Genomic DNA, 13203 nt, shown 5'->3' with positions numbered 1-13203 from the left:
TAGGGTTAGGGTTAGGGTTAGGGTTAGGGTTAGGGTTAGGGTTAGGGTTAGGGTTAGGGTTAGGGTTAGGGTTAGGGTTAGGGTTAGGGTTAGGGTTAGGGTTAGGGTTAGGGTTAGGGTTAGGGTTAGGGTTAGGGTTAGGGTTAGGGTTAGGGTTAGGGTTAGGGTTAGGGTTAGGGTTAGGGTTAGGGTTAGGGTTAGGGTTAGGGTTAGGGTTAGGGTTAGGGTTAGGGTTAGGGTTAGGGTTAGGGTTAGGGTTAGGGTTAGGGTTAGGGTTAGGGTTAGGGTTAGGGTTAGGGTTAGGGTTAGGGTTAGGGTTAGGGTTAGGGTTAGGGTTAGGGTTAGGGTTAGGGTTAGGGTTAGGGTTAGGGTTAGGGTTAGGGTTAGGGTTAGGGTTAGGGTTAGGGTTAGGGTTAGGGTTAGGGTTAGGGTTAGGGTTAGGGTTAGGGTTAGGGTTAGGGTTAGGGTTAGGGTTAGGGTTAGGGTTAGGGTTAGGGTTAGGGTTAGGGTTAGGGTTAGGGTTAGGGTTAGGGTTAGGGTTAGGGTTAGGGTTAGGGTTAGGGTTAGGGTTAGGGTTAGGGTTAGGGTTAGGGTTAGGGTTAGGGTTAGGGTTAGGGTTAGGGTTAGGGTTAGGGTTAGGGTTAGGGTTAGGGTTAGGGTTAGGGTTAGGGTTAGGGTTAGGGTTAGGGTTAGGGTTAGGGTTAGGGTTAGGGTTAGGGTTAGGGTTAGGGTTAGGGTTAGGGTTAGGGTTAGGGTTAGGGTTAGGGTTAGGGTTAGGGTTAGGGTTAGGGTTAGGGTTAGGGTTAGGGTTAGGGTTAGGGTTAGGGTTAGGGTTAGGGTTAGGGTTAGGGTTAGGGTTAGGGTTAGGGTTAGGGTTAGGGTTAGGGTTAGGGTTAGGGTTAGGGTTAGGGTTAGGGTTAGGGTTAGGGTTAGGGTTAGGGTTAGGGTTAGGGTTAGGGTTAGGGTTAGGGTTAGGGTTAGGGTTAGGGTTAGGGTTAGGGTTAGGGTTAGGGTTAGGGTTAGGGTTAGGGTTAGGGTTAGGGTTAGGGTTAGGGTTAGGGTTAGGGTTAGGGTTAGGGTTAGGGTTAGGGTTAGGGTTAGGGTTAGGGTTAGGGTTAGGGTTAGGGTTAGGGTTAGGGTTAGGGTTAGGGTTAGGGTTAGGGTTAGGGTTAGGGTTAGGGTTAGGGTTAGGGTTAGGGTTAGGGTTAGGGTTAGGGTTAGGGTTAGGGTTAGGGTTAGGGTTAGGGTTAGGGTTAGGGTTAGGGTTAGGGTTAGGGTTAGGGTTAGGGTTAGGGTTAGGGTTAGGGTTAGGGTTAGGGTTAGGGTTAGGGTTAGGGTTAGGGTTAGGGTTAGGGTTAGGGTTAGGGTTAGGGTTAGGGTTAGGGTTAGGGTTAGGGTTAGGGTTAGGGTTAGGGTTAGGGTTAGGGTTAGGGTTAGGGTTAGGGTTAGGGTTAGGGTTAGGGTTAGGGTTAGGGTTAGGGTTAGGGTTAGGGTTAGGGTTAGGGTTAGGGTTAGGGTTAGGGTTAGGGTTAGGGTTAGGGTTAGGGTTAGGGTTAGGGTTAGGGTTAGGGTTAGGGTTAGGGTTAGGGTTAGGGTTAGGGTTAGGGTTAGGGTTAGGGTTAGGGTTAGGGTTAGGGTTAGGGTTAGGGTTAGGGTTAGGGTTAGGGTTAGGGTTAGGGTTAGGGTTAGGGTTAGGGTTAGGGTTAGGGTTAGGGTTAGGGTTAGGGTTAGGGTTAGGGTTAGGGTTAGGGTTAGGGTTAGGGTTAGGGTTAGGGTTAGGGTTAGGGTTAGGGTTAGGGTTAGGGTTAGGGTTAGGGTTAGGGTTAGGGTTAGGGTTAGGGTTAGGGTTAGGGTTAGGGTTAGGGTTAGGGTTAGGGTTAGGGTTAGGGTTAGGGTTAGGGTTAGGGTTAGGGTTAGGGTTAGGGTTAGGGTTAGGGTTAGGGTTAGGGTTAGGGTTAGGGTTAGGGTTAGGGTTAGGGTTAGGGTTAGGGTTAGGGTTAGGGTTAGGGTTAGGGTTAGGGTTAGGGTTAGGGTTAGGGTTAGGGTTAGGGTTAGGGTTAGGGTTAGGGTTAGGGTTAGGGTTAGGGTTAGGGTTAGGGTTAGGGTTAGGGTTAGGGTTAGGGTTAGGGTTAGGGTTAGGGTTAGGGTTAGGGTTAGGGTTAGGGTTAGGGTTAGGGTTAGGGTTAGGGTTAGGGTTAGGGTTAGGGTTAGGGTTAGGGTTAGGGTTAGGGTTAGGGTTAGGGTTAGGGTTAGGGTTAGGGTTAGGGGTTAGGGTTAGGGTTAGGGTTAGGGTTAGGGTTAGGGTTAGGGTTAGGGTTAGGGTTAGGGTTAGGGTTAGGGTTAGGGTTAGGGTTAGGGTTAGGGTTAGGGTTAGGGTTAGGGTTAGGGTTAGGGTTAGGGTTAGGGTTAGGGTTAGGGTTAGGGTTAGGGTTAGGGTTAGGGTTAGGGTTAGGGTTAGGGTTAGGGTTAGGGTTAGGGTTAGGGTTAGGGTTAGGGTTAGGGTTAGGGTTAGGGTTAGGGTTAGGGTTAGGGTTAGGGTTAGGGTTAGGGTTAGGGTTAGGGTTAGGGTTAGGGTTAGGGTTAGGGTTAGGGTTAGGGTTAGGGTTAGGGTTAGGGTTAGGGTTAGGGTTAGGGTTAGGGTTAGGGTTAGGGTTAGGGTTAGGGTTAGGGTTAGGGTTAGGGTTAGGGTTAGGGTTAGGGTTAGGGTTAGGGTTAGGGTTAGGGTTAGGGTTAGGGTTAGGGTTAGGGTTAGGGTTAGGGTTAGGGTTAGGGTTAGGGTTAGGGTTAGGGTTAGGGTTAGGGTTAGGGTTAGGGTTAGGGTTAGGGTTAGGGTTAGGGTTAGGGTTAGGGTTAGGGTTAGGGTTAGGGTTAGGGTTAGGGTTAGGGTTAGGGTTAGGGTTAGGGTTAGGGTTAGGGTTAGGGTTAGGGTTAGGGTTAGGGTTAGGGTTAGGGTTAGGGTTAGGGTTAGGGTTAGGGTTAGGGTTAGGGTTAGGGTTAGGGTTAGGGTTAGGGTTAGGGTTAGGGTTAGGGTTAGGGTTAGGGTTAGGGTTAGGGTTAGGGTTAGGGTTAGGGTTAGGGTTAGGGTTAGGGTTAGGGTTAGGGTTAGGGTTAGGGTTAGGGTTAGGGTTAGGGTTAGGGTTAGGGTTAGGGTTAGGGTTAGGGTTAGGGTTAGGGTTAGGGTTAGGGTTAGGGTTAGGGTTAGGGTTAGGGTTAGGGTTAGGGTTAGGGTTAGGGTTAGGGTTAGGGTTAGGGTTAGGGTTAGGGTTAGGGTTAGGGTTAGGGTTAGGGTTAGGGTTAGGGTTAGGGTTAGGGTTAGGGTTAGGGTTAGGGTTAGGGTTAGGGTTAGGGTTAGGGTTAGGGTTAGGGTTAGGGTTAGGGTTAGGGTTAGGGTTAGGGTTAGGGTTAGGGTTAGGGTTAGGGTTAGGGTTAGGGTTAGGGTTAGGGTTAGGGTTAGGGTTAGGGTTAGGGTTAGGGTTAGGGTTAGGGTTAGGGTTAGGGTTAGGGTTAGGGTTAGGGTTAGGGTTAGGGTTAGGGTTAGGGTTAGGGTTAGGGTTAGGGTTAGGGTTAGGGTTAGGGTTAGGGTTAGGGTTAGGGTTAGGGTTAGGGTTAGGGTTAGGGTTAGGGTTAGGGTTAGGGTTAGGGTTAGGGTTAGGGTTAGGGTTAGGGTTAGGGTTAGGGTTAGGGTTAGGGTTAGGGTTAGGGTTAGGGTTAGGGTTAGGGTTAGGGTTAGGGTTAGGGTTAGGGTTAGGGTTAGGGTTAGGGTTAGGGTTAGGGTTAGGGTTAGGGTTAGGGTTAGGGTTAGGGTTAGGGTTAGGGTTAGGGTTAGGGTTAGGGTTAGGGTTAGGGTTAGGGTTAGGGTTAGGGTTAGGGTTAGGGTTAGGGTTAGGGTTAGGGTTAGGGTTAGGGTTAGGGTTAGGGTTAGGGTTAGGGTTAGGGTTAGGGTTAGGGTTAGGGTTAGGGTTAGGGTTAGGGTTAGGGTTAGGGTTAGGGTTAGGGTTAGGGTTAGGGTTAGGGTTAGGGTTAGGGTTAGGGTTAGGGTTAGGGTTAGGGTTAGGGTTAGGGTTAGGGTTAGGGTTAGGGTTAGGGTTAGGGTTAGGGTTAGGGTTAGGGTTAGGGTTAGGGTTAGGGTTAGGGTTAGGGTTAGGGTTAGGGTTAGGGTTAGGGTTAGGGTTAGGGTTAGGGTTAGGGTTAGGGTTAGGGTTAGGGTTAGGGTTAGGGTTAGGGTTAGGGTTAGGGTTAGGGTTAGGGTTAGGGTTAGGGTTAGGGTTAGGGTTAGGGTTAGGGTTAGGGTTAGGGTTAGGGTTAGGGTTAGGGTTAGGGTTAGGGTTAGGGTTAGGGTTAGGGTTAGGGTTAGGGTTAGGGTTAGGGTTAGGGTTAGGGTTAGGGTTAGGGTTAGGGTTAGGGTTAGGGTTAGGGTTAGGGTTAGGGTTAGGGTTAGGGTTAGGGTTAGGGTTAGGGTTAGGGTTAGGGTTAGGGTTAGGGTTAGGGTTAGGGTTAGGGTTAGGGTTAGGGTTAGGGTTAGGGTTAGGGTTAGGGTTAGGGTTAGGGTTAGGGTTAGGGTTAGGGTTAGGGTTAGGGTTAGGGTTAGGGTTAGGGTTAGGGTTAGGGTTAGGGTTAGGGTTAGGGTTAGGGTTAGGGTTAGGGTTAGGGTTAGGGTTAGGGTTAGGGTTAGGGTTAGGGTTAGGGTTAGGGTTAGGGTTAGGGTTAGGGTTAGGGTTAGGGTTAGGGTTAGGGTTAGGGTTAGGGTTAGGGTTAGGGTTAGGGTTAGGGTTAGGGTTAGGGTTAGGGTTAGGGTTAGGGTTAGGGTTAGGGTTAGGGTTAGGGTTAGGGTTAGGGTTAGGGTTAGGGTTAGGGTTAGGGTTAGGGTTAGGGTTAGGGTTAGGGTTAGGGTTAGGGTTAGGGTTAGGGTTAGGGTTAGGGTTAGGGTTAGGGTTAGGGTTAGGGTTAGGGTTAGGGTTAGGGTTAGGGTTAGGGTTAGGGTTAGGGTTAGGGTTAGGGTTAGGGTTAGGGTTAGGGTTAGGGTTAGGGTTAGGGTTAGGGTTAGGGTTAGGGTTAGGGTTAGGGTTAGGGTTAGGGTTAGGGTTAGGGTTAGGGTTAGGGTTAGGGTTAGGGTTAGGGTTAGGGTTAGGGTTAGGGTTAGGGTTAGGGTTAGGGTTAGGGTTAGGGTTAGGGTTAGGGTTAGGGTTAGGGTTAGGGTTAGGGTTAGGGTTAGGGTTAGGGTTAGGGTTAGGGTTAGGGTTAGGGTTAGGGTTAGGGTTAGGGTTAGGGTTAGGGTTAGGGTTAGGGTTAGGGTTAGGGTTAGGGTTAGGGTTAGGGTTAGGGTTAGGGTTAGGGTTAGGGTTAGGGTTAGGGTTAGGGTTAGGGTTAGGGTTAGGGTTAGGGTTAGGGTTAGGGTTAGGGTTAGGGTTAGGGTTAGGGTTAGGGTTAGGGTTAGGGTTAGGGTTAGGGTTAGGGTTAGGGTTAGGGTTAGGGTTAGGGTTAGGGTTAGGGTTAGGGTTAGGGTTAGGGTTAGGGTTAGGGTTAGGGTTAGGGTTAGGGTTAGGGTTAGGGTTAGGGTTAGGGTTAGGGTTAGGGTTAGGGTTAGGGTTAGGGTTAGGGTTAGGGTTAGGGTTAGGGTTAGGGTTAGGGTTAGGGTTAGGGTTAGGGTTAGGGTTAGGGTTAGGGTTAGGGTTAGGGTTAGGGTTAGGGTTAGGGTTAGGGTTAGGGTTAGGGTTAGGGTTAGGGTTAGGGTTAGGGTTAGGGTTAGGGTTAGGGTTAGGGTTAGGGTTAGGGTTAGGGTTAGGGTTAGGGTTAGGGTTAGGGTTAGGGTTAGGGTTAGGGTTAGGGTTAGGGTTAGGGTTAGGGTTAGGGTTAGGGTTAGGGTTAGGGTTAGGGTTAGGGTTAGGGTTAGGGTTAGGGTTAGGGTTAGGGTTAGGGTTAGGGTTAGGGTTAGGGTTAGGGTTAGGGTTAGGGTTAGGGTTAGGGTTAGGGTTAGGGTTAGGGTTAGGGTTAGGGTTAGGGTTAGGGTTAGGGTTAGGGTTAGGGTTAGGGTTAGGGTTAGGGTTAGGGTTAGGGTTAGGGTTAGGGTTAGGGTTAGGGTTAGGGTTAGGGTTAGGGTTAGGGTTAGGGTTAGGGTTAGGGTTAGGGTTAGGGTTAGGGTTAGGGTTAGGGTTAGGGTTAGGGTTAGGGTTAGGGTTAGGGTTAGGGTTAGGGTTAGGGTTAGGGTTAGGGTTAGGGTTAGGGTTAGGGTTAGGGTTAGGGTTAGGGTTAGGGTTAGGGTTAGGGTTAGGGTTAGGGTTAGGGTTAGGGTTAGGGTTAGGGTTAGGGTTAGGGTTAGGGTTAGGGTTAGGGTTAGGGTTAGGGTTAGGGTTAGGGTTAGGGTTAGGGTTAGGGTTAGGGTTAGGGTTAGGGTTAGGGTTAGGGTTAGGGTTAGGGTTAGGGTTAGGGTTAGGGTTAGGGTTAGGGTTAGGGTTAGGGTTAGGGTTAGGGTTAGGGTTAGGGTTAGGGTTAGGGTTAGGGTTAGGGTTAGGGTTAGGGTTAGGGTTAGGGTTAGGGTTAGGGTTAGGGTTAGGGTTAGGGTTAGGGTTAGGGTTAGGGTTAGGGTTAGGGTTAGGGTTAGGGTTAGGGTTAGGGTTAGGGTTAGGGTTAGGGTTAGGGTTAGGGTTAGGGTTAGGGTTAGGGTTAGGGTTAGGGTTAGGGTTAGGGTTAGGGTTAGGGTTAGGGTTAGGGTTAGGGTTAGGGTTAGGGTTAGGGTTAGGGTTAGGGTTAGGGTTAGGGTTAGGGTTAGGGTTAGGGTTAGGGTTAGGGTTAGGGTTAGGGTTAGGGTTAGGGTTAGGGTTAGGGTTAGGGTTAGGGTTAGGGTTAGGGTTAGGGTTAGGGTTAGGGTTAGGGTTAGGGTTAGGGTTAGGGTTAGGGTTAGGGTTAGGGTTAGGGTTAGGGTTAGGGTTAGGGTTAGGGTTAGGGTTAGGGTTAGGGTTAGGGTTAGGGTTAGGGTTAGGGTTAGGGTTAGGGTTAGGGTTAGGGTTAGGGTTAGGGTTAGGGTTAGGGTTAGGGTTAGGGTTAGGGTTAGGGTTAGGGTTAGGGTTAGGGTTAGGGTTAGGGTTAGGGTTAGGGTTAGGGTTAGGGTTAGGGTTAGGGTTAGGGTTAGGGTTAGGGTTAGGGTTAGGGTTAGGGTTAGGGTTAGGGTTAGGGTTAGGGTTAGGGTTAGGGTTAGGGTTAGGGTTAGGGTTAGGGTTAGGGTTAGGGTTAGGGTTAGGGTTAGGGTTAGGGTTAGGGTTAGGGTTAGGGTTAGGGTTAGGGTTAGGGTTAGGGTTAGGGTTAGGGTTAGGGTTAGGGTTAGGGTTAGGGTTAGGGTTAGGGTTAGGGTTAGGGTTAGGGTTAGGGTTAGGGTTAGGGTTAGGGTTAGGGTTAGGGTTAGGGTTAGGGTTAGGGTTAGGGTTAGGGTTAGGGTTAGGGTTAGGGTTAGGGTTAGGGTTAGGGTTAGGGTTAGGGTTAGGGTTAGGGTTAGGGTTAGGGTTAGGGTTAGGGTTAGGGTTAGGGTTAGGGTTAGGGTTAGGGTTAGGGTTAGGGTTAGGGTTAGGGTTAGGGTTAGGGTTAGGGTTAGGGTTAGGGTTAGGGTTAGGGTTAGGGTTAGGGTTAGGGTTAGGGTTAGGGTTAGGGTTAGGGTTAGGGTTAGGGTTAGGGTTAGGGTTAGGGTTAGGGTTAGGGTTAGGGTTAGGGTTAGGGTTAGGGTTAGGGTTAGGGTTAGGGTTAGGGTTAGGGTTAGGGTTAGGGTTAGGGTTAGGGTTAGGGTTAGGGTTAGGGTTAGGGTTAGGGTTAGGGTTAGGGTTAGGGTTAGGGTTAGGGTTAGGGTTAGGGTTAGGGTTAGGGTTAGGGTTAGGGTTAGGGTTAGGGTTAGGGTTAGGGTTAGGGTTAGGGTTAGGGTTAGGGTTAGGGTTAGGGTTAGGGTTAGGGTTAGGGTTAGGGTTAGGGTTAGGGTTAGGGTTAGGGTTAGGGTTAGGGTTAGGGTTAGGGTTAGGGTTAGGGTTAGGGTTAGGGTTAGGGTTAGGGTTAGGGTTAGGGTTAGGGTTAGGGTTAGGGTTAGGGTTAGGGTTAGGGTTAGGGTTAGGGTTAGGGTTAGGGTTAGGGTTAGGGTTAGGGTTAGGGTTAGGGTTAGGGTTAGGGTTAGGGTTAGGGTTAGGGTTAGGGTTAGGGTTAGGGTTAGGGTTAGGGTTAGGGTTAGGGTTAGGGTTAGGGTTAGGGTTAGGGTTAGGGTTAGGGTTAGGGTTAGGGTTAGGGTTAGGGTTAGGGTTAGGGTTAGGGTTAGGGTTAGGGTTAGGGTTAGGGTTAGGGTTAGGGTTAGGGTTAGGGTTAGGGTTAGGGTTAGGGTTAGGGTTAGGGTTAGGGTTAGGGTTAGGGTTAGGGTTAGGGTTAGGGTTAGGGTTAGGGTTAGGGTTAGGGTTAGGGTTAGGGTTAGGGTTAGGGTTAGGGTTAGGGTTAGGGTTAGGGTTAGGGTTAGGGTTAGGGTTAGGGTTAGGGTTAGGGTTAGGGTTAGGGTTAGGGTTAGGGTTAGGGTTAGGGTTAGGGTTAGGGTTAGGGTTAGGGTTAGGGTTAGGGTTAGGGTTAGGGTTAGGGTTAGGGTTAGGGTTAGGGTTAGGGTTAGGGTTAGGGTTAGGGTTAGGGTTAGGGTTAGGGTTAGGGTTAGGGTTAGGGTTAGGGTTAGGGTTAGGGTTAGGGTTAGGGTTAGGGTTAGGGTTAGGGTTAGGGTTAGGGTTAGGGTTAGGGTTAGGGTTAGGGTTAGGGTTAGGGTTAGGGTTAGGGTTAGGGTTAGGGTTAGGGTTAGGGTTAGGGTTAGGGTTAGGGTTAGGGTTAGGGTTAGGGTTAGGGTTAGGGTTAGGGTTAGGGTTAGGGTTAGGGTTAGGGTTAGGGTTAGGGTTAGGGTTAGGGTTAGGGTTAGGGTTAGGGTTAGGGTTAGGGTTAGGGTTAGGGTTAGGGTTAGGGTTAGGGTTAGGGTTAGGGTTAGGGTTAGGGTTAGGGTTAGGGTTAGGGTTAGGGTTAGGGTTAGGGTTAGGGTTAGGGTTAGGGTTAGGGTTAGGGTTAGGGTTAGGGTTAGGGTTAGGGTTAGGGTTAGGGTTAGGGTTAGGGTTAGGGTTAGGGTTAGGGTTAGGGTTAGGGTTAGGGTTAGGGTTAGGGTTAGGGGTTAGGGGTTAGGGGTTAGGGTTAGGGTTAGGGTTAGGGTTAGGGTTAGGGTTAGGGTTAGGGTTAGGGTTAGGGTTAGGGTTAGGGTTAGGGTTAGGGTTAGGGTTAGGGTTAGGGTTAGGGTTAGGGTTAGGGTTAGGGTTAGGGTTAGGGTTAGGGTTAGGGTTAGGGTTAGGGTTAGGGTTAGGGTTAGGGTTAGGGTTAGGGTTAGGGTTAGGGTTAGGGTTAGGGTTAGGGTTAGGGTTAGGGTTAGGGTTAGGGTTAGGGTTAGGGTTAGGGTTAGGGTTAGGGTTAGGGTTAGGGTTAGGGTTAGGGTTAGGGTTAGGGTTAGGGTTAGGGTTAGGGTTAGGGTTAGGGTTAGGGTTAGGGTTAGGGTTAGGGTTAGGGTTAGGGTTAGGGTTAGGGTTAGGGTTAGGGTTAGGGTTAGGGTTAGGGTTAGGGTTAGGGTTAGGGTTAGGGTTAGGGTTAGGGTTAGGGTTAGGGTTAGGGTTAGGGTTAGGGTTAGGGTTAGGGTTAGGGTTAGGGTTAGGGTTAGGGTTAGGGTTAGGGTTAGGGTTAGGGTTAGGGTTAGGGTTAGGGTTAGGGTTAGGGTTAGGGTTAGGGTTAGGGTTAGGGTTAGGGTTAGGGTTAGGGTTAGGGTTAGGGTTAGGGTTAGGGTTAGGGTTAGGGTTAGGGTTAGGGTTAGGGTTAGGGTTAGGGTTAGGGTTAGGGTTAGGGTTAGGGTTAGGGTTAGGGTTAGGGTTAGGGTTAGGGTTAGGGTTAGGGTTAGGGTTAGGGTTAGGGTTAGGGTTAGGGTTAGGGTTAGGGTTAGGGTTAGGGTTAGGGTTAGGGTTAGGGTTAGGGTTAGGGTTAGGGTTAGGGTTAGGGTTAGGGTTAGGGTTAGGGTTAGGGTTAGGGTTAGGGTTAGGGTTAGGGTTAGGGTTAGGGTTAGGGTTAGGGTTAGGGTTAGGGTTAGGGTTAGGGTTAGGGTTAGGGTTAGGGTTAGGGTTAGGGTTAGGGTTAGGGTTAGGGTTAGGGTTAGGGTTAGGGTTAGGGTTAGGGTTAGGGTTAGGGTTAGGGTTAGGGTTAGGGTTAGGGTTAGGGTTAGGGTTAGGGTTAGGGTTAGGGTTAGGGTTAGGGTTAGGGTTAGGGTTAGGGTTAGGGTTAGGGTTAGGGTTAGGGTTAGGGTTAGGGTTAGGGTTAGGGTTAGGGTTAGGGTTAGGGTTAGGGTTAGGGTTAGGGTTAGGGTTAGGGTTAGGGTTAGGGTTAGGGTTAGGGTTAGGGTTAGGGTTAGGGTTAGGGTTAGGGTTAGGGTTAGGGTTAGGGTTAGGGTTAGGGTTAGGGTTAGGGTTAGGGTTAGGGTTAGGGTTAGGGTTAGGGTTAGGGTTAGGGTTAGGGTTAGGGTTAGGGTTAGGGTTAGGGTTAGGGTTAGGGTTAGGGTTAGGGTTAGGGTTAGGGTTAGGGTTAGGGTTAGGGTTAGGGTTAGGGTTAGGGTTAGGGTTAGGGTTAGGGTTAGGGTTAGGGTTAGGGTTAGGGTTAGGGTTAGGGTTAGGGTTAGGGTTAGGGTTAGGGTTAGGGTTAGGGTTAGGGTTAGGGTTAGGGTTAGGGTTAGGGTTAGGGTTAGGGTTAGGGTTAGGGTTAGGGTTAGGGTTAGGGTTAGGGTTAGGGTTAGGGTTAGGGTTAGGGTTAGGGTTAGGGTTAGGGTTAGGGTTAGGGTTAGGGTTAGGGTTAGGGTTAGGGTTAGGGTTAGGGTTAGGGTTAGGGTTAGGGTTAGGGTTAGGGTTAGGGTTAGGGTTAGGGTTAGGGTTAGGGTTAGGGTTAGGGTTAGGGTTAGGGTTAGGGTTAGGGTTAGGGTTAGGGTTAGGGTTAGGGTTAGGGTTAGGGTTAGGGTTAGGGTTAGGGTTAGGGTTAGGGTTAGGGTTAGGGTTAGGGTTAGGGTTAGGGTTAGGGTTAGGGTTAGGGTTAGGGTTAGGGTTAGGGTTAGGGTTAGGGTTAGGGTTAGGGTTAGGGTTAGGGTTAGGGTTAGGGTTAGGGTTAGGGTTAGGGTTAGGGTTAGGGTTAGGGTTAGGGTTAGGGTTAGGGTTAGGGTTAGGGTTAGGGTTAGGGTTAGGGTTAGGGTTAGGGTTAGGGTTAGGGTTAGGGTTAGGGTTAGGGTTAGGGTTAGGGTTAGGGTTAGGGTTAGGGTTAGGGTTAGGGTTAGGGTTAGGGTTAGGGTTAGGGTTAGGGTTAGGGTTAGGGTTAGGGTTAGGGTTAGGGTTAGGGTTAGGGTTAGGGTTAGGGTTAGGGTTAGGGTTAGGGTTAGGGTTAGGGTTAGGGTTAGGGTTAGGGTTAGGGTTAGGGTTAGGGTTAGGGTTAGGGTTAGGGTTAGGGTTAGGGTTAGGGTTAGGGTTAGGGTTAGGGTTAGGGTTAGGGTTAGGGTTAGGGTTAGGGTTAGGGTTAGGGTTAGGGTTAGGGTTAGGGTTAGGGTTAGGGTTAGGGTTAGGGTTAGGGTTAGGGTTAGGGTTAGGGTTAGGGTTAGGGTTAGGGTTAGGGTTAGGGTTAGGGTTAGGGTTAGGGTTAGGGTTAGGGTTAGGGTTAGGGTTAGGGTTAGGGTTAGGGTTAGGGTTAGGGTTAGGGTTAGGGTTAGGGTTAGGGTTAGGGTTAGGGTTAGGGTTAGGGTTAGGGTTAGGGTTAGGGTTAGGGTTAGGGTTAGGGTTAGGGTTAGGGTTAGGGTTAGGGTTAGGGTTAGGGTTAGGGTTAGGGTTAGGGTTAGGGTTAGGGTTAGGGTTAGGGTTAGGGTTAGGGTTAGGGTTAGGGTTAGGGTTAGGGTTAGGGTTAGGGTTAGGGTTAGGGTTAGGGTTAGGGTTAGGGTTAGGGTTAGGGTTAGGGTTAGGGTTAGGGTTAGGGTTAGGGTTAGGGTTAGGGTTAGGGTTAGGGTTAGGGTTAGGGTTAGGGTTAGGGTTAGGGTTAGGGTTAGGGTTAGGGTTAGGGTTAGGGTTAGGGTTAGGGTTAGGGTTAGGGTTAGGGTTAGGGTTAGGGTTAGGGTTAGGGTTAGGGTTAGGGTTAGGGTTAGGGTTAGGGTTAGGGTTAGGGTTAGGGTTAGGGTTAGGGTTAGGGTTAGGGTTAGGGTTAGGGTTAGGGTTAGGGTTAGGGTTAGGGTTAGGGTTAGGGTTAGGGTTAGGGTTAGGGTTAGGGTTAGGGTTAGGGTTAGGGTTAGGGTTAGGGTTAGGGTTAGGGTTAGGGTTAGGGTTAGGGTTAGGGTTAGGGTTAGGGTTAGGGTTAGGGTTAGGGTTAGGGTTAGGGTTAGGGTTAGGGTTAGGGTTAGGGTTAGGGTTAGGGTTAGGGTTAGGGTTAGGGTTAGGGTTAGGGTTAGGGTTAGGGTTAGGGTTAGGGTTAGGGTTAGGGTTAGGGTTAGGGTTAGGGTTAGGGTTAGGGTTAGGGTTAGGGTTAGGGTTAGGGTTAGGGTTAGGGTTAGGGTTAGGGTTAGGGTTAGGGTTAGGGTTAGGGTTAGGGTTAGGGTTAGGGTTAGGGTTAGGGTTAGGGTTAGGGTTAGGGTTAGGGTTAGGGTTAGGGTTAGGGTTAGGGTTAGGGTTAGGGTTAGGGTTAGGGTTAGGGTTAGGGTTAGGGTTAGGGTTAGGGTTAGGGTTAGGGTTAGGGTTAGGGTTAGGGTTAGGGTTAGGGTTAGGGTTAGGGTTAGGGTTAGGGTTAGGGTTAGGGTTAGGGTTAGGGTTAGGGTTAGGGTTAGGGTTAGGGTTAGGGTTAGGGTTAGGGTTAGGGTTAGGGTTAGGGTTAGGGTTAGGGTTAGGGTTAGGGTTAGGGTTAGGGTTAGGGTTAGGGTTAGGGTTAGGGTTAGGGTTAGGGTTAGGGTTAGGGTTAGGGTTAGGGTTAGGGTTAGGGTTAGGGTTAGGGTTAGGGTTAGGGTTAGGGTTAGGGTTAGGGTTAGGGTTAGGGTTAGGGTTAGGGTTAGGGTTAGGGTTAGGGTTAGGGTTAGGGTTAGGGTTAGGGTTAGGGTTAGGGTTAGGGTTAGGGTTAGGGTTAGGGTTAGGGTTAGGGTTAGGGTTAGGGTTAGGGTTAGGGTTAGGGTTAGGG

This window comes from Heloderma suspectum, chromosome 5 (genome assembly GCF_057233095.1).
Source record: "Heloderma suspectum isolate Gila_16-S chromosome 5, 16-S_ref, whole genome shotgun sequence".
NCBI classification, from domain to species: Eukaryota; Metazoa; Chordata; class Lepidosauria; order Squamata; family Helodermatidae; genus Heloderma; species Heloderma suspectum.
The sequence above is the reverse complement of the archived record's forward strand: the minus strand, read 5'-3'. Positions refer to the sequence as shown.